The following is a 27,448-nucleotide window of genomic DNA, read 5'->3' as shown; positions in this document are numbered from 1 at the left end:
AGCAGTAATTGCTATTTTATAATCTCCTGAATATTGAACTATTTATTATGCAAATTAATGCTCTTTGGAGTATGCACCCGCCTAGCCACTGAGTTCTTTTTTGTTTACATATTTTACTTTTGCAGCTTTTGCCAGTCTGGGTAAAGAGGCATCTTGATATTTACCAAATCCAGGCATAAACAGATTTCTGCCAGACACATAGCAGCTACACTTCATGTCTTTGTTTTTAAATTAAAGAAAGACATATGGAAGATTTGCAAAATAGGAGGAAACAATATTTTGGTAACAGCTAGACATTCTCTTCAGCAGACTTTAGTCTCATCATGGCTACAGAGCTCCGGGACCAGGGTATGACTCCACAGTGCCCAGCAGAATGTGGTGGCTTAAGAAGATGAACTGGGTTGAACCAGGAGAAACTGTCATTTTGACCCAATTTTTATGGAACCAAAATGGTCAAATATTGCAATTTCATAGGTTCAAACAAACAGTTGCTGCCTATCAGCTCTTTCTCAGATGAAGTTCCACAAGATAGACCTCCTCAGGAAAATGCTATAGAAATGCCCCCCCAGGAGCTATTTCCTAAATTTGGTACATTTTCATAATATATTATTTATTTAATTTCAATATATTCTATCAAATTATTTCATAAAGGCCAGACTTGATGAACACGTGTTCTGCTCTTAGAACAGATGTCTGTTAAATCCTTCATGGCCTTTCTTCCTCCAGGAGGAATGGGCCCCATTTCTTCCTCCAGGAGGAATGGGCCCCATCCCAGTCCCAGAAGTCTCTATGGGGGGTAAAGGATGCCCATCCTGGGCCAAAGTAGAAGGGAGTCAACAAGGAAAAATGGTCTGACCACACAAAAATATACTGACCATCTTAAAGATTGTTTATGATCACCACACTGGTCCCAAAATCATTCTACCTTACCTTGGTATGAATACACACCCAAGGTAAGCAGGGTATACTATTATTTCCATTTTACAGATTAGGAAACTAAAGCTTCAAGATAGCAAGCAACCCAACTCAGGGGCCCCAGTGAGGCAACAGCATATTTAAATTAGAACTGCTCTGTCTCTTGGTTGATTTCACTGGGAGATAGTATTTGAACATTGAGGATACTAGGCAGAGTGTCCCTCCAACTTCCTCCTCTAGTGCCCTTCTCCTTTCCTCCTCTCTTAAGTGCCCTGCCCACAAGCTAATGCAGTAAGAGGACTTGGGGTGGCAGGCTGGAAAGGACTTCACAAAGAATCAAGCACTTGTATGTTTCTATGAAGCAAGGGATTAAAATGGCAAAAAAAAAAAACCCCACATATTCCTTTGGAGAGAAAAGAGGGTGAAACAGAAAGTGAGCATTTCATAGATTTCATGAGAAGAGACATCAAGAATCCTTGTGTCAGTGCAGGGGGAAAGAAGAGAGAGAAGGAAAGCCCTGTCCTCTTTGGCAGAGAGAGCTGTAGGGTTATTTCTGGGCTTTATTTTCACCACAACAACTTGAGTTGAGCACACTCTATGGATAAAGCCCAGTGAGACAAAGGAAATCTCTCTCATGCACACACATACACTCTCTCCTTTTCTCCTTTCTCTCTCTCTCTCTCTCTCTCTCTCTCTCTGTGTGTGTGTGTGTGTGTGTGTGTGTGTCTCCTTGACTTTAAGAAATGTACAGTCTGGATAAGCTTGGACAAACAAATGAAAAAAATGCATGGCAGAGAAACATATGAGTGTTAATATGGATGCTCAAATGCTTGGAATGATAGATGCCATAAGAGATCAGCTATAAAAACCTTGAGTAGAAATTGACCCTCAAAAAGCTGGGAATTCTAAAGAGATGCTTAAAATTTCATATAATTGCCAAACACTGAGCACAGTAAGATCAATACAGCACACTTCTCTTTGAGAAAAAGCGCTTACCTGTTGAGGTGCCAAGTAGCCTGGCTATACCTAGCAACACTTGACTTTAAACTCTATTCCTCTAGCTCCACCATAACATAAGGGTCAATAAAAATAACTTGAATTTGTGTAGTTAATTTTCTTCTGCAGATGCAAAGAAAAACATAAGAGAAAATGGCAGATGTGCTTAAAAATAAAGTCCATCCCTTCTATCAAAAAATATGCTCAATATTTCCACCCCAAAGTAACTTTTTATTTTTGCAATGTTGTGTAAAATGTTCATCATGTCATAGTAATCATATCAATTTTAAACCAGTTAATCTTAAAGGCAAGAGACACTTGTCACAATGTGTAACTTTCTGTACACATAATCACTTTTCTTAGAATACTCATCTACTCTGAATCCTACGTCCTTATGTCCCTGACTTTTTGTGCTACATCAATTTGTGGAGCTCTGTTTGTATAATGGGGATAAACTGAATCTTACAGAAAAGCAAGATGTGAGAGCATAAGGTATATGAGAAATTTGTTTAGAATGTGTTCTTGTCCTGTCTGTAAAAACTCAGAAATCAAAGCTACCAAAGCCTGCAGAGAAAGCCACCCTTGACCTTCCCAGACTGATCTCTGAGTGGGCACAGAGTAAATGAGGGGAAAAGGATGTCCATCCTGGGCCAAAGTTGGAAGGAGTCAACAAGGAAAAATGGTCTGAACATACAAAAATACATTGACTATCTTAAAGACTGGTCCAGGGACTTCATGCAGAACCTGAACACAAATACCAGGAAATATGGATATTCAAATATTCCAACCAAACTTAGACCAACTTCAGGGCTAATAAACAGAGAATGTCCAATAACTGAAAATCTTTAATGTGTGCAAAACAGCTGGAAATGTATTTACGCTTTAAATATTTTTAAATGACTCAGTTGTCACTTCTGATTTTCAGTGTGTGTCTCCAACACTATTCCTGGCCAGAGTATTTGGGGGACTCTAAATCAGAGATGAAGCAATAAATCAGTATTCATTCTGATAGGTTTAACACAAAGGCCACTGGAAGACCAAACATATTTTATCTCACTTTTAAGTCCTTTTCTCCCTCGTCACTAGAGCCTTCCAATATGACTTTATGGGCACCTCGCTATTTCTTTGTGTATATTTTTATCCAGGCACACATATCATTGTATTTTCCTTAGTCATATCTATCTCCTAGCCTAGTGCATTAGTTTCCTGGAACTGCCATAATGAAGTACCACAAACTGGGTTGCTTAAAATAACAGAGATTTATGGCCTAGCAGTTCTTGAGACTAGAAGTCTGAAATCAAGATGTCAACAGGGCTGCGCTCCTCTCAACGCCATACGGACATCTTCCCTTGCCTCTTTCTGGCTTCTACAGGTTTGCTGGTAATCTTTGGCATCCCTGGTGTGTTAGATGCATCACTCTAATCCTCTGTCTTTATACACCATTCCCCCTGTGTATGTTGGCCTCTGTTCACATTTCTCCTTTTCATAATGACCCAAGTCATATTGGATTAGGACCCACCATAATGACCTCATTGTAACCTGGTTAAGTCTGCAAAGACTCTATTTCCAAATGAAGTCAGTTCTGAGGTACTGGGGGTTAGGACTTCAGCACGTATTTTGGGGGATACACAACTCAACTCATAGCATCTAGAATCAAGTGCTCCACTTGAGAAGTAACTCACTAACTAAATAACCTGTTATGCCAGATACTGGAAAAATTAGAAATAAGCAATATGATGGTTGAGTTAATGCAAATGACCCTTTAACACCATGGGCTTAAACTGAATAGATCCACTTATTATTTTTTTATCACCATAAATGTATTTTCTCTTATGATTTCCTTAGTAACATTTTCTTTTCTCTAGCTTACTTAATATACTAAGACAGTATATAATACATGTAACATATAAAACACATATGTTTAATCAACTGTTTATGTTATCAGCAAGTCTATCTGGTCAACAGTAGGCTATCAGTAGTAAAGTTTTGAAGGATCAAAAGTACATGGGGGCCAGCACCCCAAATAACTATGCTATTAGTACAAGGGTCTATTATATCTTCATTTTTAATTCCCTCTGCCAAGTATAGTAAGTAGCACAAAGTTGTATTAGAGAAGTTTATCAGTTGCATCAAGAAGGCGTAAAGGGAAGGAACAAATAATTCCAATGTTGAGATCCTAAACTCAAACCCCACGGGATGCCTCCCCCTCCTGAATTTGGTACCAGTTCTCAAATGGGTCAATGTACAAAAGTGCTGAAGAAACAGAGCAAAATCAATGTCCTGGCCTCTTGTTCCATGTGACCTCTGGTTCTGGTAGAGGCACCAATGGTGACCACCCCACAGCACTCAATAATCATAGCTACTCATCGTTATCATAGGCTTAGTGTGAGCCAAGCATTGTGCTAAGTACCTACCATTTATTACCTCATTTAATCCTCACAATAACTCTAGGTAGGAGGAAATATTTATAATTATAATTATTATTATTTTGTTATTATTATTATTATTAGTCCCCCTCTTCTGATGAAGAAACTAAGGCCCGATACTTCACAGTTGGTAAGCAGTAGAGTTGGATTATAAACACAGATCAGATCACTAGCGTTCTTGCCTAATGGGCATACAGTCTACTGCATGAAAATAGCCCGAGGTTGAACTTGAAGGGCTCAGTCAAGCCCTTATCAAGGAAGCTGCCACAGCTGGTGAAAGGCCTTGTGGCAACTACAAGACAGTAATCCGGGGCAGCAGCAATGACATTCTTTGAAGCAGAAAAACTGCCGCTCTTGCCTAGCCCATTGGCACAGTGACCTGAGCTCATCTGTTGTCATTTTTGCCTCCAACTCAGTTCTCTCAACTTCCTTTTTAAATCTTCAATTGCCAGGATGTGAATGGTCTGTGCACAGCCTGACGCGATTTTGTAGATGACCTCAGCCCCTGCCAGAGGTGACAGGCAGAAGACACTAGCGTCCATCTTCTCCATAATCACTACATAACTTAGGAACTAATATCAACTGTTAGAACCTCATGATGTCATCTAACTAGTCAGTGCTTCTGGGGAAAGGGGCATATTCACTTCCATCTCCTTCAAAAAGGAAGGAACCAAGATTTCAAGAGTTATGTAGCCAAACTGAGGTCAACAGTGCCAGGAATATAATGTAAGTACCCTATCTTGCCAATTCCCAAAAAAGATGAAATGCCAAGATGTCTCATAACTTGATCCACAAGCAGAATCAGAGGAGCTAGTATCGTTACATCAGGGCTACACATCTCCCCATCAACGAATTAATCAATATACTTTGATCACCTATTTGTTTAAGGCAACTTTGTCAGATGTTGTGGATCAATTAGACATTTCTATCCCTGGAAACTGACTCTCCAATTATAATCCTGGGCTGGAGTCTGGAGCAGTTCCCAGGATTAGTCCACATAATCCAGAATCTTTTCAGAGGACTGGCCTAAACTAGGCTATCCAATGGGTGTCTTTCTGCTCACCCCAGTCTAGCTTTTGTGAAGGCAATGAAAAAATGCAGGCTTTGGAGTTGGGATTGAGTATGAATTTAGAGAACTTCACTTGCCTAAGTTATTCACTTGTTTGAGAGTCACTTTTCTCATCTCCGAAAGTGAAGTAATAAATATCAATCATGCAAGCTGGTAGGGGTTCTGAGTGAGATAATTATGTAGAAGGCCTAGCACTCAGGAGGTATTCATTACAGGGCACCTGCAGGATCATTACTGCCATTTTCTACAGCCCGGACTGGATCATAGGTCCGGATCCAAAACATCCAAGTTTTTGAGGGCCATCAGAATAAAAGGGAAATCCTCAGGCTTGCAGAGGCTTGAACACAGATTCATGGCTGCCTCTATGGCTGGCAGGAGCAAGGAGTAAAAACTGTATCCTTCTGTGTTCATGACAGAGGGAACACTTTGGTGGCATCACACTTTGGTGGCAAGTTATATTAGGAGGGATCTTGCACCTCAAGGCTGGGCAGCAGTCTTTCTTGCCTCTGGACAGAGTCCAGCTGTCATTACATGCTCTGGCCAGTGTTAGTCTCCCTACTAACTAAGGCACGGTGCCTGGCCAGCTCAGTAGGTGAAGCATGCCACTCATGGGTTTGAGCTCCATGTTGGGCCTACAGCTTACTTAAAAAAAAAAAAAAACAACCCACACACATAGGACAGAGGATCATAAAAATATTTGAGATTCAGAGAAAAAAGAGCATGATAGTTCAATTGTGGGAATGTGTCATTGTGATGGTTAATTTTATGTGTCAACTTGATGGGACCAGATATTAGGTTAAACATTTTTTCTTTTGGTATCTCTGATGGTGTTTCTGGAAGAAGTTAACACTTGAATCACAGTCTAAGTAAAGCAGATTGCCCTGCTCAGTGTAGGTGGGCTTCATCCAATTCTTTGGAAGCCTGAATAGAATAAAAGCCTGAGTAAGAAAGAATTCTTTTTCTTGCTTGACTATCTTTGAGTTAGGACATTAGTCTCCTGCCTTTGGGCTTAGACATGGACTAGTATTAATTACACCATTAGCTCTCCTGGGTCTCCAGCTTACGGACTGCACATCTTAGCACTTTGCAGCCTCTGTAATTGTACAACCTGATTCCTTATAACAAATCTTTCTCTCCTTCCCTCTTTTCCCTCTAATAGTTCTGCTTCTATAGAGCACTCAAAACTAATACAGTCACCTATGAAAAATAGTAGAAACTATATCCCAGGAAACAAACAACCAGTGGACTTGCCTGTTAGAGAAGGGGAAAAGGTATGCATAGGGAGCAGTTACACACCATGTGGAAGAGCAAGTGGGTGTAAATGCCACAGGCTAGCCAAAAGAAAGAGACCTGGCAGTAAGGGTGATTAAGGACTGCAGCCAGATCACAAGGGTGGATGAAGGACCCAGTTCTCATAAAACTTGGAGAACAGCCTGAAGAGCCATTTTTCTTGAAATCTGGGGAGATCTTGCCTGGAGGTAGAATTTGGGTTGAATCACTCCATAAATTTCCTTCTCATACCAAAATGGGTTTATGTGACTATTCAGAAGTCCAGAGGAACTTCTAGAAATTAGACATAGGTGGAATTTAATATGAGCAAAAGAAGGAAACACTCATATAAAAAACAATCTGGGGCTCAAATTGTTATTACTGACCATGATTCTTCTATGTTTATACATGATTATGTGCATTGCTCAAATCACATAAATGCTCAGCTCTACTATTTTTTTAAAATACACCATTTGTATCTTATGCTTCACTATTAGGGATCCGTCATGGAGGAAGAGAACTTACACTGAATTAGTTTCCCTTGTGGAGAGGCAGGGTTAGCATTCCCCTTGGGTCTTCTAGAATTTGCATAGAATGACAAGACTGAGGATAAGAAATACCCTTGGCATAGCAATTTTCAAGTTCTACTTGTAGGACAGTAGGGTTGTATTTTAAATTTTTCTAATAGACTAGCTCTCCTAACCACCTTTGTCCATTATTCTATTCATGCAATCCATCATCAATGAATATATGAATATTTATGTGTAGTTCTAATATGTATAGCACTTTAGCAGGCAATCCCCTTAAAGACCACTGCAGTGCTCTGTGAACAAATTTCAGTGGGTTCCAGTGACCCTCTTCCAGGCCAACTTTTAACCTGATTAATTGGAATTATGATATCACCTGACAAGCAATAGTGGGGAAACAAAATATAAGGCAGATTAACAAGCTAGTAAGTTAGAGATGCAAGTAGGAGCCAGAATTCCAACTGACATAACTAAGTGATGTTCTTTTTCTTGCTTGACTATCTTTGAGTTAGGACATTAGTCTCCTGCCTTTGGGCTTAGACATCGACTATTATTAATTACACCATTAGCTCTCCTGGGTCTCCAGCTTACGGACTGCACATCTTAGCCATTCCAGGAAGTTCTAAGGACTTCTTTGTTTTCATTTTCTATGTGAATGTACATTTACAAACTTAACCCTGCCACAATCCCCAAAGCCTAAAATTCATGCTTCCTAATGTTTTATGTACTTTCATTATGCTTCCCACAATTATGTTTTGTTAACTGTTGCATGAGGACACCACAAAATGCTTATACATGTACCCTCTGGTCCTATCCTCCTTCCCCAATGCTGAAGAACAAGACAGAAGTCCAAGTGACTGAATTAGGGCATCTCAGTAAGGAGATGGATTTAATGAATTATTCCCCTTTCCCATCCACGGGAGTATGGCAGGCAAAGATCAAATATTCAGCTTCATGCCTAATCAAACTCTGGAGAACAATGCTTATATGTGAGCACTGTTGGATTCTCATGACACAGTCTAGAATTTGGCTAGACTCACCACCAGATACTGGTGTGGGAGCAGAATGCTCTGCTTTACTGCAGAGAATGGCTGAATGTACCCATCCTACAGAAGGAAGAATTCAAAAAAGGTATTAACAGGGATGAAAACACACGGGCCTTCTCCTTGTCTATCGCTTACATTCCTGCATTTCCTAGTTAGCCATGCTTCCTTCCCTTGGGAGGAGTCAAAGGGTGAAGAGAGGCCAGGAGTGTGTCTCTAAACTAATAGTTCTTCAAGTATGATCCAAAGACTAGCATGATCAGCAGCTTCTGGGAACCTATGAGAAAGACAAATTCTGATGCCAGTATAGAGGCCTAATGATCTGTGTTAACGGGCTTTCCTATAGTTCTGATGCTCATGAAGGGTTGAGGACCACTACTCCAAAGAGTAATCTCAACATGGAACCACCTGAGGCGTTTTTTTAAAAAGATTTATTTACTTATGGGAGGTGGGGAGAAAGAGTAGGGTAGAGGGAGTAGAAAAGGGAGAAAGAGAATCTTAAGCAGACTCTGCACTGAGCATGGAGCCCAAAAGGGGTTTGATCTTACATCTCTGAGATCACGACCTGAGCTAAAACCAAGAGTCAGAGGCTCAACTGACTGTGCCACCTAGGCAACCCTTGAGGTATTTTTAAAATGTCACTCTGTCCAGGCCCTCCTCCAGACCAAATAAATCAGAGTTTCTCAGGTGGGGCTTGGTATCATTTTTAATATTATTGATGGTAAATGCATATGAGGACTTTGTCTACATAGCAGATATGTTTAAAACGAACTCTTTCATGAACATGTTTGTGAGTTTAGGGAGAGCTTCCCCCATCCACCCACCCGCATTGCTTGGGATTTCCCTCCTATCATCATCTAGAATGGTAGTTCTCAATGCAGGGCGATTTTGTCCCTCAGGAATATTTGGCAATATCTGGAGAAAGTTTTGACTGACACAACTGGGAAGAGACATGCAAATGGCATTTCGTGGGAAGAAGCCTAGGATGCGGACAATACCCCACAATGCACAGGAAACTCCTCACAAGAAGAATTACCATGTACACAGTGTCAATAGTGCTAAAGTTGAGAAAACCTGCTCAGTAGCATATATTTCTGAATCTATAGTATAGTTGTGTACACCAATAATAAAGCTATATTTTAGAACAATTTATAAAACCCTTTCCTATAAATCATACTAATTTTTCTCTTTCCCATTTTGGGTAAATGGAGGAGATTATGGATTCTTGATCAACATTTCTTCAAGCTATTTCCTTTATGATTCCATTTCAGTATAGATGTCTACATTAAAGGCTGACAAAGGCCATCCGCCATGTTTGTTTTCTCACTTTGTGAAAACACTTGGCACAGTGTTCCATGTACACAGGCACTTGACAGATGCTATTTGATGATGACTGAATTAGCTTTCCCTAGTTGGGAAATGCAACTTTTTAAATGCAAGTGCTACCTTACCTCCTCAGTATAATTTCAAAGGCATTTTATTACATGTAACCTTTGTATCCTACAGCTCTATAACTCTGCAGCTAACATTTCTTGCCATATCTTTGGAATTCCAGAGTGGCCATCTATCAAGTATGCTCAAGTGATCCTACTGTGCTGGGCTTCTATAGCATACCCTTTTCCTCTCTTTTATTTAACATCTTCAGTAGGATACTGATACATTTCCTGCTAAATATTCTATTTAGGGTCACCACATAGCATACAGGGCTCATAGTTAAATCTGAATATTGGATGAACAACAAATAATATATTAGTATAAGTATGCCCCAAATATTTCCTGGGACATACTTACACGAAAAAAAAAGTATTTGTTGTCCAATAGTCAAATTTCATGGACATTTCATGACTTACCCTTTAATATATGTATCTATCATTCCTTTGAGGAAATTTAAATATTTTTCAGTATGATTACTAGGTAATTCTCCATTTGCATGAGGGCTGAGAGTTCAATGGCATACCCAGAACAGTCACAGTATTTGCTAAAATATTAATATCTTCTATACATATTAGAAAATGCACACTGCTCTGAGCCCCAGAAGTGACTTTCCAACCTCCTGTCACCTTCTCTTGATTCAGCAACCAAAGCATTAACATCTGGCCCCTGGCTGGGGTCTTCAAGACCTGGCTCCAGGTATCTATGCTGACATCTGTTCTGACTGGTCCATGCCTGGACACACTGCTATTAAATATTTTTAATACCGGCCCTAAGTACAACTCTCATTTCAAAGCACACAAATGATTCCCCCAAAGAATCCAAACCCAGATCTAATTACATCCTGTGTATATATTTGAATAAACACATCTAGAAAGTCAAGTATGCTTTCATCTCATTTTCCAATCATGTCTTCTCCCATCATTCTCCTTCTCCTAAGTAAACACTGATGGTGCCTCCTTTTTTGAGGTTGCTTTTGCTACCATAACAATTCTCCAGCTTTCCCAAGGGATTAGCCATGGTGCGATTTACTTTTCAAGGAGGGCCCATTTATCTTCCCCCTGACAAATTTCAACACATGCACAGTTCTAGCATGAACATTTCTGCAGATTAATCCCTCACCCTTCTCTAAGAGAAGAATTATTCTTAAACAATCTATTTCAATACAGAGTTCCTGGTGTGAAGTTAATTTCCACAAACCTTGTGAGCATGCTACCAAAACACCATCTCTGTTATTCACTGAGAACAACAGAAGCCCTCTGGCTTGTAGTTTTTCATCCTTATTGTTTAAATGTAAACAGGAAAGAAAGGCCAATGTGTGTTTTTAAAAAATCAGTATTTCCTCCAACCTCTTGGAATGGTTTCTGTGTGCAACAGTCTGTGGTCATTAACTATCGATAAATATTTATCCAGCATCTACTCTACAAGCACTACATATATACAACATGCTATGAATGGTGATCTTTTACATGTACGCGTGATTGGACATTACATGGTTTCGATAAAGAGCGATGCAAAAGCAGCTATGTGTTCAGATCAGTCAGCTAACGACCCAGAGAGATAATAGTGCTTTATAAAACATACCCATATTTTGCCATAAAAAGAAAATAATTCTTGATTAGATTATTAGGAACAGCTAAAAACTATTTAGTAGGGCAAGTACAGAGTAATATACCCAGGAAAAATTACCAGACACTAACACATACATAATGGGGAAAAGCAAGTATGAACAAATAAAGCAGAAAGCAAGCTAGGGGACAGCCACAAGCCGAATGTGAATCAGCAATTCAGTGCTATTGTGATAAAAGTCAATATGATACCAGCACAAATCAATAGGAGTAGAGTCGGCGAGGCTCAAACATAATTCTTCGTCTCTCCTCCCCATTAGTCAGAGGGAAGAAAGTATTCTGTTTTGGACAGCACACTCGAAAATCTGTGAGGAACCCAAAAGCATTCAAAAAGAGAAAGCCAACTAGGTAAAGGGGTGGGAAAGGAGCCTGAGCAAAAAAAGGTGAAAAAAAGAGAACACTTTAAAAAAGAGGCTCTAGGATGACATGAAAGCTGTTTCTAAGTATCTTCAGGTTTTCAGGATAATTCTGGCCAGTGACTCTGATGATGAGAGGTTCAAATAAGAAAAATTGTCATTCTGGGATCCCTGGGTGGCACAGCGGTTTGGCGCCTGCCATTGGCCCAGGCACGATCCTGGAGACCCGGGATCGAATCCCACGTCGGGCTCCCGGTGCACGGAGCCTGCTTCTCCCTCTGCCTGTGTCTCTGCCTCTCTCTCTCTCTCTGTGTGACTATCATAAATAAATTAAAAAAAAGAAAAATTGTCATTCTAACATGAACCTTAGAGGCATTTCTGCTAGACATAGACAGAAGGAAACTCTTGCCTGCCCACCAGGACAAAAAAACAAAAAGGGAGGTGTTGTCCTGAGACAAAGATTCCCAAGTGTTTAGAGCCTAATTTTGTCAAAAATTTTGTATGCAAGCCTCATGAATTAATCACTCGCATGAAGGTTAGGTGAAACCTGATAGTCATCCTCACCTATATCAAAATTACACAGAGAATATAAGACTGACACAGCTATACTTGAAATGAACATTTTATTATAAAATGCTCAGAGTGCATGCAACAAGGGCCAGCTGGGAAAAGTGGTAATATACTATACAGCTACTTCTCAATAAACACATCACTAATATGAAAGCAGGCCATGCCCCTTTCTCAGGAACACCCACAAACACAAATCCCCTGTTTCTTTTTCTGACTCAGGCACAGAGCTATACAATAATTCCAGAAGAGCTAGATAGAGTTTTAACTATCTTCTAGACCATTCTTGATTATTGCAAATTTACTGATCAAGGAAATCATATGGGATAAATATTGATGTGTGGGGTGCACATTTTTGTTATTGGATAATAGAAAAATTACACTCATTAATGTGACTAATAATATGGCTATTTTTTTAAACTTCAATTTTTCAGTTTCATGGATATAAAGACCACATTGAATTGGGTATTAAGGGGGTAGTCTTTTATGATGAGGCTATAGTTTTTCTCTTTAAAAATCTCTTGTAAGGAATTTTTTTTTAGATTTTTTTTTTTTTTTAAGTAATCTCTACACACAACATAGGGCTCAAACTCACAGCTCCAAGATCAGGAGTCACATGCTCCACCAACTGGGCCAGCCAGGCATCTTAAAAAGATAATATCACTTTCATCCTTAATTTCACTTTTCACTCTTTCTTGAAATTGCCTTACTTTTCACATTTCTGTTTTTTAAAATTTATTTATTTTGAGAGAGAGAGAGCAGAGGGAGAAGAGAGAAATCTCATGCAGACTCCCCACTGAGCACAGGGCCTAACATGGGGTCGATCTCAAAACCCATGAGATCATGACCTGAGCTGAAGTCAAGAGCTGGATGCTTAACAACTGAGCCACCCAGACACCCCACTCTGCACATTTCTTTTTTTTTTTTAATTTTTTTTTATTATTATTTATTTATGATAGTCACAGAGAGAGAGAGAGAGAGAGAGGCAGAGACACAGGCAGAGGGAGAAGTAGGCTCCATGCACCGGGAGCCCGACGTGGGATTCGATCCCGGGTCTCCAGGATCGCGCCCTGGGCCAAAGGCAGGCGCCGAACCACTGCACCACCCAGGGATCCCTGCACATTTCTATTATGCTCATCTAAATATTAAAATACTCATAGAAGGAAGAACCAGGCTCTGTGGTCCGGATTATATTTTTAGGAGAAGGGAAGTTACTTTGGTACAGATTACAATGCTAATTATGCACATAACTGCTTCCTAAGAAGTTTTAGCATGAACATACTACCTCACTGTTTAAAGTTCTTTTGCAAAAAAAAAAAAAAAAAAAGTTCTTTTGCATTTAAGTACTATTGCTAGTGTTGAATGAAATAATTGTCCATATTTCTTGAATTGTAGCTGCATTAATGTTTTAGCATGAACCCGTTCAGCTATTTTGTCAAACAAGCCCTGTTCTTGCAGTGATCTCACTCATCCTCACAAGATGGTCCAAGTAACTATCTCTCCGTAACCTACCCCTCCCCACCAGTGGGATATAGAATGACTGAGTGTGAAGAGGCAGCACAGCAAGAAATGTCCTGTTTTTCTCCAATTTATATTTCTACTCTTGTCTTCCTGGGACTTTCTAAGGAAACATCTTGACAATTCCCATAAGTCAGCTACTCAGGAGTCTCAAAGAGGACTCAAAACTAAAACCAGTGACTATGGGCATAGTGACTACGTATTTGGAGCAAATATGGAATGCTTATCGAGGATCAGACATTGTATTAGCCATTCTGTGGGGATATAAAGATAAATCAGAATCGTATTCTAAAAAAAAATTAAATAAAAATAAATTTAAAAAAAGAATCGTATTCTACAGGGAAAACTCAAATTTTGGGATTTGCAATATTGATTTTTGAAATTAGCTTTTCTTTGACCAAATTTGTTACAGAATATTTGAGTCTTGAGATAGCTTTAACTCTCATAACACAGAGACTTTCTTTTTTTCTTTTCTTTTTTTAGAGGTAGGGGAGGGGTAGAGAGAAAGAAAGGAGAGAATCTTAAGCAGATTCCATGTCTCAGTGTGGAGCCCAACTCAAGGCTGGATCTCACAACCCTGATTATCATGACCTGAACCAAAATCAAGAGTTGGGTGCTCAACTGACTAAGCCACCCAAGTACCCTTAACACAGAGATTTTGATATAGTCCAAGTTCAAGATCTATATATTAATAAATATTTAGAAAACACTATGAGGAAATGATACTACATAATCTTCTGGTAGGTGGAAATATTTTTTATGCAGAATCATAGTGTGCAATTGTATTGATTGGGAGAGAGATTTACTTTCTTGCCAACCTTCACCATTGAGAATCTTAATTCAGGACGTGTGTAGCCAGCAATCAGGCTCATGTATCAGGGTTCTACCTGAAAAACAGGTATTAAAGGCAGCTTAACATGTTTTTGCATCAATGTATAAAAATTGCCAGAGAGGTGTCTTGATATGTCTGTGGTCTTATATCATAAGACAAAATGACTGTGGGGACAGATGCTTAATACAACTGAGTTACAGAATCTTGATTCAGTGATTCAAATGTGACTTCTTTTTTTTTTTTTTTTCTAAGATTTTATTTGTTTATTCATGAGAGACACAGAGAGAGGCAGAGACACAGGCAGAGGGAGAAGCAGGCTCTATGCAGGGAGCCTGACGTGGGGCTGGATCCCGGGTCTCCAGGATCACACCCTGGGCCGAAGGTGGCGCTAAACTGCTGAGCCACCCGGGGTTGCCCCTGAAATGTGACTTCTTATCTCTCAACACTTTTCTTTATCTTTGCATTTTGTCTCATTCTGTGTCACTGGTATATGCTTTAAAAATCAGGTACAAAATCGTATTTTGGGGCTCAGTTTCCCTAACTACCCTTTGTTAGACCTTCTTTGGAAAACTCTCTTCAACACTGAAGTAAATAAGATCAAAGTTCTGGTCAATAATTTCATTTATATTGATTTTCAGGAAATAAAATCATACGTTGTCATTAGGCAGCCAATGCTAGGTTCTGTAACTCTGGATTTGTCAACTTACCTGTGTATGACACATTGGTATAGTCCTAAAATTTGAACTTGGTATTGTGTATGTACAAAATGGAAAGAATATGACCTCCAGATGAGTTAGAAGAATGAGTGGCACTTCATAAATGCAATGTTCTAAACAAATATTTCAAGTTCTAAACTGATATTTCAATTTCTCAGTCCAAGTACAAATCCTTTTCCCTGTTTTTAGCAGTTCTAATATTAGATCCCTACTTAAAACCATTTCTCCCAGGACACCTGGGTGGCTTAGTGGTTGAGCATCTGCCTGTGGCTCAGGGCTTGATCCTGGAGTCCTGGGATCGAGTCCCCCATCAGGCTCCCTTCATGGAGCCTGTTTCTCTTTCTGCCTGTGTCTCTGCCTCTTTCTTTCTGTGTCTGTCATGAATAAATAAATAAAATCTTTAAAAAATTTTTTTTCTCCAGAAGCCAATTTATCTAATCTCCATGTATGAGTTTCCTATTGATGCAGTGACAAATTATGAAAATCTTCATGGCTTCAAACAGTACAAATTTCTTCTCTTAGAGTTGTGGAAGTCAAATGAGTGTGATGGGCTAACCTCAGAGTGTTAATAGTGCTGTCTTCTTTCTGGAGGCTCTGGGGAAGAATTCATTTCCTTGTCTTTTCCAGCAAAAGGCTGCCTGCATTCCTTGATTTATAAACACTTCATCTTCAAAGCTGATCGCTTCAGCTTCTTCATTTAAATGGTATTGCTCCAAATGGATTTGTATTTGCCTCTTCTAGGAAGCACAGACCATCTCAGTCTGGATACCTTTCAACTATATTATCAGTCCAAGTTGTTTCTGTTTTTTCATATAATATTATAGTAGTTTGAATTCTGGACCCAAACTCAGGTGAACTGGCTTTGAGAATCAATCCACAAAGGAGAATTAAAAAAAAAAAAAACCCTTTGCCCAGAGCTGAGGTCAATATGGACAAGTATCTACACACTCTCACTGTCTGGGGGGAGCAGTTCTAGGTCACTCTCTGAGCGTCTTTTTGATGTCCCTTCTTCACCAGTCTCCAAACAAACTCTCATACCATTCTAGAGTTTGCTGCAGATTTTGCTTACTGTTTCCCTGCAGATATAACCCACATTCTAGGATTTCAGCACTTGCTTAACTCCACATTCTCACCTTCTCCTTGTTTCTGGCCTCCAAGAATTTCCCTTATGTTCCAGTGGGTTCAGTCATGCATTTACATTAAAAAAATTTTTTATCCAGCATTCTTGAAACTTCTGTATTAAGAAAGTTTGTCTAAATATTTAGTCCTCCTTAAATAGACCTCCTTAAAGTTAAACTTTGAAGAATGGGTCTTTGGACTTTAAAAAGCTAACATGTTGAAAAACATGGTAGGTATTTTTAAAAATAAGATACCCATAATTGTATAAAATAATAAAACAAAAAAACATATTTTTAAAGTGATAAAGTTAAGCAGAATAACCTAGGTCAATTAGGTTATGTTTCTCTGGTTTTAATTCTAAAAGAGCCATAGAGATGGAGAGAACGAAAAAGAGACAAACTCAAAGAATTACAAAGCCGATACAAACTGCTCAATAGATAAATTGATCCTAAGATAGACTTGTTTTAGACAATATGGTTGTTGCTGAATTGACACAGAGCTGATCTGTCCAAAGGTCTCTGTTACATCTCTTTCTACAACTTTTATCTTAGTTTTTTTTTTTTTAATTTGTATAATTAAGCTGGCTTGAATGACATGTGGGCATGGCTCAGCTTTCTACTGAATAAAATGTGTCATTTTCTTCATCAAATACAATAGATACTTGGGAAACCCCACAAGGAGATGATTAATGAAACAATGGGATTGAAATATTTTCCTTTTCTTTGGTTTATATACCTGACAATTACTGCCTAATAATATTTCAAACAAATCAGTTAACTTCTATAATATTTAATTTAATGATAGCATTGTTAGAAATATATGATTGCCATCAACAGAGACATATTAACTTTCTCAATAACCAGCCTCATAAAACAACTGGCCAAGTACCTATGCTGTTCAATGATTCTGGCTCCTTCATTTTGAAATTGCATTTGAGTACTCAATGTTGAAAGATAATTGACCACAAGAGACATAAAATCTAAAAATACATAATGCAGTTGATTCATAAAGCCAAGGTTGCTAATTGGGTAATATTGTGCCTGCCCATGAATTGGCTATCATAAATTTGACTAAGGTATCTTAGGATATTACATGGATTCTTTCACACATAAAATATATTTCATTAAATTGGACATTGTCTGGCACATTATGTATTTATAGTTTAAACAAAACTATTATACTACCACAAAACTGTTTCTTGAGTCACTTAACTAGGCAGCACAAAATCCATGGACACAAAACAGGAATCATTACAATAGGAAATAAAAAACTAATTAAAATCCCATGGTTGTGTGCCAAAATTTTTTTCCTAATAGCAATATTAGAAACCTAATATAATTGTCTCTCATTTGTTTCAAAAGATTTTAAATTTCCCTCTTACCTGCTCTGGCATAAATGAAAAATCATTTATGTCTTCTATGCGTAAATTATATACTAGTTTAATAGGATATTCTGTTCTCTTTGTTCATTCTGGTTTGTACACTAACTTATTCTTTTTTTTTTAAGATTTTATTTATTTATTCATGAGAGACACAGAGAGAGAGGCAGAGACAGAGGCAGAGAGAGAAGCAAGCTCCATGCAGGGACCCCGACATGGGACTCAATCTCGGGACTCCAGGATCAGGCCCTGTGCCGAAGGCAGACGCTCAACCGCTGAGTCACCCAGGCGTCCCTACACTAACTTATTCTTCTGTGCCAAAGGAAACTATGCACCAACAGCTTATGAACTGGTCAGAGATACGGCATTTCCAAGTTACCAAGTTATTTCTATAGTTAGTGACTGTTCAAAACTGTAAGTATCTCCAAATAAGGAACACTATTCTATTTGTATAACTATGTATTTGTATATATCACTATAGCTATACAAGTAACTTAATGTAAAAAAATAAGAACAGACTATATAAATCCAGTACACTATAAAATCCTTGAGGGAAAGCTAAGACTGCTTCCTTGGCCACGCCCAGCAGAGTTCCTTATACATAGTGGACATGCAATGCATATAATTTTAACAAATTTTGTAATGTTTAGTACAGAAGAACCAGTTTCTCTAAAGCTCACAATGTGCATACACATACATGCACACTTACACACCTATGTCTCTTTTGAAGAGGAAATACGATTAGATCCAGATATTTAGAAAACCTACTCCCTGCCTCAATTTCAGCTAACCTTCTCTAACTAAACCAAGACTGAGAAACATCTCAGCAATTTCCCAAAAAAGTAAACACCTAAATCCATCTTTTAAAAAGTGAGTCCAAATTCTTCAAACAATGTCAATGCGACATAATTCCTAGTGTGAAAAAAAGATGAACAGAGCTCATGTTCTAGTGAATATCCTAAGGCAGTGTGCCTGTGGCTGTTCTATATTTTACTTCCTTGCCTTTTTATTTGGGGAGGGGTATTCAGTGATGACCAGAACCACAGGTCTAGGGACAAATTGAAGACATGTTATTTCTTCCTCACAGAAGACCTAGTCATGAAAGATTTTAGAATAGTGCTGTGAGAATCTACTTTGAAAATGAAAGAATATTTATTGAATCTTCAATATAATAATTATGTTTTTTCTACCAGCTCCTCAACAGTGAGGAGTGAGTACCTCTTAAATTCAATGCTTGTGTCCAAATGACTCATGAGTCTAGAGACAAGAATATCAGTATCTTAAGAACCACTTTTTGAAAGTCTCCCTGAGGCTATCCAAGTGTATTAATAGCCAAGACATGTGCTGGGATACTGTCAAATGAGCATTTAAGGTGAAAAGGACCCTATTTATCTTACCTGCAAAATGATTTTAGAAGACGAGTATTTAGCTTCGTTTATTGACTTTTTGAACTTTCTAACAGCTGGTAGACTTCTTGTGCCTAGTTTTGCAATCTTCTGCTCTTTCTCCCAACCTTCTAAACACTATATTTTTATAAGATTATTATTTCTGGGAGCTGAGATTGGAAAATGTTTTATCGAGAAGCATTTTCAGTTGCCTACAACTTGGTGAAAAGATACTTACTCTTGTTGCTGAGATTTTGCACCGTTATGGTATTTGGAGAAATATTGATTAATATGAGCATATTTTAAAACTGCTTATAGTTCACCAGTCAACTTTTAACCTTTCTTTAGGCTGCAGTCTCCTAGCAAGATGCACGAAGGAGTGTTTTTTGTTACTACTTCTTCATCTTTCCTCTACCATTTTTTTTTTCAATCTGTTCTAAATGTTTCCACTTGGGAAAAAACTTTACATTTTTATGCTCAGAGGCCCAAAGTGATTTGAAACAACAACCACCAGAAGCACACACACAGACACACACACACACACACACACACACACACACAACAGAAAGATGACAAAGCATATGGGAAGACATGAATGTATTTCAAGCATTCCGGGCATACTAATTTTCCCATGGTTAACAAATACACAAGTGAACAATATATGTATAAGTCAGGAAACAGATACAGGTCATTCCTATATATAAAATCTCTGGAAATCTTAATCACTATTATTGCCATTCACCAAGGGACTTCATTCTTATGATTCCCAAAGAAAATAATTTTAGTTTCTACCACTAAAAAAATATGTTGTACAAAGTACATTTGCATGAACAACATGGACAAGTTAGGAATGATATATGGACATTAATCTTGTAATTTTAAACACTGTACTGATTACATTATCAGCCATTAACTACTAAGTTACTTACGTCACTCTATATCAGGGAATTCAGATCCTTCCCAAATACAAAAGGGTCTAGAAAAATAATGCGTCCCTGTTCTTTATCTTTCTATACACTATCTCAACAATCTCTCTTGAGAAGCTGTTTCCCCAGTTACCCTTTGCTGCACAACAGATTACCACAAAACTCAGTGGACTGCTTTAATAAAACAATTCCTACACTGATTTTTGCCAGGCTCATTCATGTGACTGAGTCAGCTGGAAGATAAGAGCGACCAAAAGACCTAATGTGGCCTTACTCCCAAGTCTGGTACTTGGTCTGGCTGTCACCTGGAAGCCTCAGTTCACCAAATAGCTTCGCATACTTCAATAAACAAGTCTCTTCCAGTAGAGGTCTCAGGGTAGCATTCTGGGAATACAAAAGGCAGAAATTGCAAATCTTCTGAAGAAAATTCACAAAATATCATCACTTCTGGCACATTCTGCAGGTCCAACAATTTTCAAGATCAGCCCAGATTCAAGATGTAGAGAAAAAGACTCTACTTCTGGATGGAAGGAACAGCAAAGTAATATTGCAAAAGATGCTGGAGGAATTTATGGTCATTAAACCACCTACCACACCTGGTTAGAAAGGCCACCTTCCCAGTTCATGGGGCAGGGGGACATTTCATCGCAGACATTGGACTATGTGTGTCAAGCATTTAAAAAACATGTTGTACAATACTATAAATATTAAATATTCCACACAATTTTCAAGTAGAGTAATCTAGAACTATGGCAAATAATTTTCTCCTGGTCAAACCAAGAACTTGATGTCACAAGACTCAGGCTTCAATCCAATATTTCCTATTGTGTGACTAATAAGAAAATTCAGTGGTCAGAATTCAGCTCAAAATAGGCTTATTAGGCGACGATTTCTAAACTAGACAGTGTTTTGAATGCTCTTTTGAACAAGTGCTATATGCCAAGAGATATGAGATAGGCCTATATGAGCTAGGCTTTGGATGGCAAAAACCAGTAAGGGCATGCTGAAACATTAGAGATTTGCCACGGGTATTTTGAAAGAACAGAAGAAAGGAATCTCATCCACCTTAACCTAGAAGACAGTTGAAATAATGATTTGACCACCATAAAGATACATCTCTGTTTTCATCCTTTGTATTATACTTTTCAAATGTCAGATTATGTCTACAGAAACTATAAGAAAAGCATCAATTTTTTTTTAAAGCCATGTAAACAAAAAAGGTTGGGTAAAATTCAGATCCACTTCACGTTATTTAAATCCCAGTGATAGCATCTACATTACACAGGCTAGTAAACTTTCACAGCTATGCCTTGATGTATGTGAAGATAGATAAGGACACCTGGGTAGCTTGGTGGTTAAGTGTCTGCCTTCGGCCCAGGGCGTGATCCTGGAGTCCTGGGATTGTGTCCCATATTGGGCTCCCTGCATGGGCTTGCTTCTCCCAATGTCTCTGCCTCTCTCTCTCTGTGTCTCTCATGAATAAATAAATAAAATCTTTAAAAATAAATAAAGATAGGCAAATAACATAATAGTATTTATTCTATGTAATTCAAAGATCTCCATCATATATGCACTATAAATAACACTGGTCATTAATACTATAAGTACTTTTTAATTTTACCTCATTATAGCAAATACTTACAAAACACAGCTTCCTGTCCCTTTCCTTCTAGGTAAAGAATCTCTAGATTTCAGAGAGGGTCATTTTCTATACATATGCATATGTCTTTGTGCACTGAAAGTAGAAGATTTCTTTCAATTTTAAATGTTTCCCTTGGACAATGATCAATTTTTTGTGAGTGGTATTTTATCTTTTAATTTATTTTAACTGCTTGAAATGGACCAGCTGCAGAGTGGGAAGTGTGTTGACATTTATCTGAAGTCTTATCTTTATTAAATCACTTGTATTATTGCACTACATAAACAACTTAATAAACACAGCAAATACTTATCTAGCTAGAGTCAGTAAGTCTATTGAGCCAGCCAATTTACTCTTAATTTTCTGAAAAAGATAAAACGTCTGGTATCAGTTGAGTCACTGGGGAAATTAAGTCTTCAGTTATCAAATCTGTTACCAAATCCAAAGTACTCCCCATGAGTACTTGGAGGGCTTTTGATTCTTTCTTTTCTATAGACACTCCATGGAACTGTATAGTGACCTTTCTACTCATTCCACTTGACAAATGTAAATAGTCAGAAAGGCTTCTTTTTTTACCCTCCTACAATACCCCAATAACTTTCAGTTGCCCTTTGCCATACTTGATATTAGCAAGAGATTATTGTTTTTTCTTCAAATATGCACATCCACAATCATCATGAAGAACAGTTAGATAGGGTTTTCCCAAATGAAGTCAATGTAAGGCTTATAATGTTCTTTGTGGTCTCTGCTGTCCAGTATGGTAGTCATTGGCCATGTTAAAATTTAAACTAATTTAAAATTGAGATTAATTAAAATTACATAAAATTTAAAATTCTATTTCTCTGTCACACTAGCTATATCTCAAGTGCTTAGTAGTCATATGTGGCTAGGGGCTCCTGATTGGATATCACAGAGATAGAACATTTCCTTCATCAAAGCAAGTTCTATGGGATAATCCTGGTCTAAATAACAGAAAAAATGACCGATACATAGTATAGTCTGAAAAATTCCATTTTCTTTTATTCTGTGGCTATTATTTCCAATCATATTTTAAGGTACTTTTTATTGCATATTTTTAAAATGCAAAACAAGTATATTGAAGACTATCTGTCCCACTTCTCAATACAATTCCCTTCCTCCCCTATGGGAACCTCTATACTGAAGTTAATGAGCAACTCTCCCACCCGGTTTTTAAAATGTATTTTTCCTAAATTATAGTAGCATTTTAAAATTTTATATTAATAACAATCTGATTAAAAATTTTCACTAACACTTGAATTTAGAAACTTATGCATGTTAATAGTTTGTTAAGTATTCCATTGTAGATAGGTCTCAGATCATTTTGTTTTCCACTGCATGAATATACCCTATTTATTCAGGTATATTTAACCTTATATTTATTTTTTAAATATTTCCCTTCTCAGGAACATCCATTGATGTGGTTAGGTGATCAGGATAGAAAAAGATAAGGGAATAAAAATTAAATTTAATTTGACAAGTATATCTCTTGCTACTCACAGCCAAAGTCCCACCACCAGAATAAGACCTGGGTAGTCAGGTGGTATTGAACATAAAGGCTTCTATGCTTCTCTCCCCCAAAAACTATTTATTTACAAGACAGCAAACATTTGCAGAGATTAAAGGTATAAAATAATGAAACTTCCCAGTGAAAAAAGAGAATTCATAATGTTGTCTTTTCATAGTTTCGAGTAATGCTTCTTATACTTACTTTTTTCCTCTACTAGAGGAGAGGAATATTATGTCATGTGGTGAAGGGTGCTTGAATGAACCCCCAGTGGCAGGCTCAAGTAGTAATCATCCTGTAACCAGTATGATCCAACTCATCTTCCTGACAAACAACAACATAAAAAGCTAAGTATTTATCTTTAATATTCAAATTAGTCACTTGAATTCTTACCGCATTTGGGTTAGACGGCCTCCTTTCTGTGACATGCAAACGTCAGATTTCTTAGTTTGAGGATGGAAATTGTATTTCCAGTTCTCTAAGACAGAACTGGAGAATATGTTAAACACACCTCAGATCCTTGTTCTCCTCTGCATGTTCTGTCTCCAGGATTTGGCAGCCATATTCAAAATAGGCTATCCATACAATCAGAAGCTATCTGTCTTGAGTTATTGTATGCCAAGTACTTTACATATATTTTATCTAAGCCCAATAGAAACCCACAGAAGAATGCATATTTTTTATAGATTTTTATTTATTTGAGAGAGTGAGAGAGAGCATGAGCAGGTGGAGGGACAGAGCGAGAGGGAGGAGCAGACCCCTTGCTGAGCAGGGAGCCTGATGCAGGGCTCAAACCCAGGACACTGAGATCATGACCTGAGCAGATGCTTAATGGATTGAGTCATCCAGGCCTCCCTGAAGTGAAAGCTCCTTAAATACCAATTTTTCAATAGTTATTGAGTGATATATTTAATTAAATAATTCAGAAAAATAGATTCCAGCCCATTTTGACCAAATTAGCTATGTGAACCTGGCAACAATAATAATGACCGCAACTCTTTGTAGTATTTTATTAAACAAAACAACTCCATCACTTACAGCCTCCATTGTCTCATCTATACAACTGGAAGATTAAATTAGATGATCCTTAAGGTTTCTTCCAAGGCGGGGCAGCCCCAGTGGCTCAGCAGTTTAGCGCTGCCTTCAGCTCAGGGCATAATCCTGGAGACTCGGATGGTGTCCCATCAGCCTCCCTGCATGGAGTCTGCTTCTCTCTCTGCCTGTGTCTCTGCCTCTCTCTCTGTGTCTCTCATGAATAAATAAATAATTTTTTTAAAAAAAGTTTTCTTCCAAGGCTAAGATTGTGTGAATCTAAATGAAAAAAAATCATTAACAAGTTTTGAATAAGATACATTTGTTATAATAAGGCTTCTACCAAAGAGAGAGAGAGAAAACAAATCCCTATTCACAAGAATCCAATAATCTAAAGTACCAGCAAGTCACAAATACAAAAGATGAAATAGAGGGATAAACACATATGACATACTTTTAAATCTAGTGAATGTCAAAAGTTCAAATAAAGAAATACTGGAAAATGTGAATTATAATTCAACATTCAGTTATATACTGATATAGCCTTGTTTTTAACAAGAGACTGAAAGCTCTATGAGAGCAAGAACTATTTCTTTTTGGTTTGCACCTCACTACTGTACACCTAGAATTGTGATTCACAGCAAACAAGCGCTCAATAAACCTTCTGGCCAGATAAATGAATGGATTAACAGGCATTATTAAATAAATTGAGGGGGGAAAGGTTGGGTAGCAGGAAGAGCAGCAGCCTCCAGGCAGCCCAGCCTCACAAAAGCTCTGGGCACCAGGCATCTGGCATGTGCCCTCCTCACTGCCCACAGGTCCAAGGGGGAAGGTCAGTGCAGCCAAAGGGGCCGTGAAGGAGGAACTCTAGAGATCCACAAGGGTGTCAGCTAAACCTACTCCTGCAAGAGTGGCAACAAAACCAAAAATGGCAGCAGCAGGGAAGGTTAAATCTTCAAACAAAGGAGTGAAACAAAAGGGAAGAAGAGAACAAAGGGAAAGCAGGTGAAGTGTCTAACCAGGAAACTCAAGAAAACAGAAGTAAAAATGAGGAGAGTCCAGTCCCTGACGAAGCAGCAAGGAAAGAAGCCAGATCTGATTAACATCATCCAGCACGGGGTCCCTGGGTGGCTCAGTGGTTGAGGGTTGAGCGCCTTCCTTCGGCCCAGGGCGTGATCCTGGAGTCCCGGATGGAGTCCCATTAGGCTCCCTGCATGGAGTCTGCTTCTCTCTGCCTGTGTCTCTGCCTCTCTTTCTGTGTCTCTCATGAATAAATAAATAAAATGTTAAAAAAAAAATCACCCAGCATGTCATAGCAGTCCTTGTCTTGTCTTGTCTCCCTTTCTGATGATCCAGAGGAATATTCTTACCAATTATTTTGTAGATGGGTGTTCTTTAGTGAAAACACTTTGAATAAGGAGTGCATCCAACCTCATCCTACTTTTGTAAGTGCAAGAACTTTTTTTAAGAGGCAAAATCATTTGCTTGTTGTTTATGTTTTGGTACAACCATAACATAATGACATACTGAATTATTCCAGGCTTTGACTGTCTTGCATGTCAGCTTAACATTCCATACATTAGGGGAAGGCTAGTTTTTACACCTGTAATACAAGCATACTGAAAGGCAATTTGGAGTCACAGTGTGCATTTAATAGGTCTTGAACATGTTAAGTCAACTCTATTCCCATGTGGTTTTTAATAGAATTACTCCAGAAAGAAAACTTCTCCTTGATCTTGGCTCTCCCTGTCAGAACTGCGTATCCTCTGTCACACATTCACTGTCATCATAGTCCAATTTTTCTAATAACTTTGTTTATGTGCCGTGAAAGCCTGAAATTTGGGGCATGTAGTATACATATTACATTGTGAATTAGTGGGACCTATAATGTAACAGCTAATCAATATGTGAAGACATTGGTACTTGATATCCTCTTGAAGAAGATCTGCTTATAAAAGTCACTCAAATCACTGTTTAGAAAAGAATCACAACTACAGGACTTTTATAAAATTTTTCAATATGACTTTTAAGAAGTGTATAAATTGAAATATCTATGTACTAGTCCTCAAAATAACCAATAAAATCTCAATTATGAAAGAAAGGACAGAGAAAGAAAGAAAGATCCTTGATATCTCCATTAAGCACCTTGTGGGGCCCCTATGCAGCAAGAAAAATAGTAAAAGTATAATTTACTGAAGCCAGTTTACAGAGGGTGAGAGATGGAGGTTAACATATGCTCACTTATTACAAGGGAGCTAAGAATACCTACCTATCTTAGTCTGTTAGAACATCTATAAGAAAATGCCATCCACTAGTGGCTTAAACAACAAACATTAATTTCTCAGAGTCTGGAAGCTGGAAAGTCCAAAATCAAGGTATTGCAGATTCGGGTCTTGGCGAGGGCCTTACTCCTGAATTGCCATCTTCTTGTATCCTTGCATGGCAGAGAACAGAGGGAGAAAGCAAGCTCTCTCATGTCCCTTTTTATAAGGGCACTAATTTCATCATGAGGACTTTACTCTCATAACCTACTTACCTCCCAAAGGCCCATGTACTAATACCATCACATAGGGGATTAGGGTTTCACAAAATGACTTTGGGGTGCAGAGCAAACATTCAGTCTAGCACTAGCTCAATGGGCTCTTGCTATGTAGCTTCATTGGTATGTTTGTTATTAAAAGGTCATCTTCTCCCAGCCTGACATTGGCAGGCTGATGAGAGCATGATGGTGGAGGACCGGAAGAGAAGGGATGTTTCTGGGTGGGGGCCCATTGGGCAGATGCACAGGATTAAGTGCGATCACCAGCAGTGATGAGCACTATCAGTGCCATGTGGATGTCTTCCTACGGGCATTTCTTCAGGCCATCCTCAGGGACTGGCAGCTGTCCTCATCAGAAGTTTTCACCATTGTAGACTAAGGACCCATTTTCCCAGCTGTCCACCAGGCATTGCCCAGTAAGACCTGTACCCCTGCCTTGAGACTTAACTAGGCTCCATGCTAACTGCCCAGTGTACAACTAGCAAGCATCTTACAGGAGAGAGTGGGTATGATAGTGTCAAGGCAAAAGCACACCCCCACTCCATTGACCAGCCAATCAGGGAACCTATCTCAGGTATGAGAAAGTTTTTAGATCTAAGATACTTCAACAGA

At 38.4% G+C, this 27,448-nt stretch overlaps 1 pseudogene; it reads left to right on the top strand.

The window, feature by feature from the left end:
• The first annotated feature begins 323 nt into the window (after positions 1-323).
• LOC121474564 lies at positions 324-25,400 on the top strand (annotated as a pseudogene).
• Positions 25,401-27,448: the final 2,048 nt, after the last annotated feature.

Source organism: Vulpes lagopus, chromosome 13 (genome assembly GCF_018345385.1).
Source record: "Vulpes lagopus strain Blue_001 chromosome 13, ASM1834538v1, whole genome shotgun sequence".
NCBI lineage: Eukaryota > Metazoa > Chordata > Mammalia > Carnivora > Canidae > Vulpes > Vulpes lagopus.
Note: the sequence above shows the minus strand (reverse complement) of the source record. Positions and strands in the feature narration are given on the sequence as shown.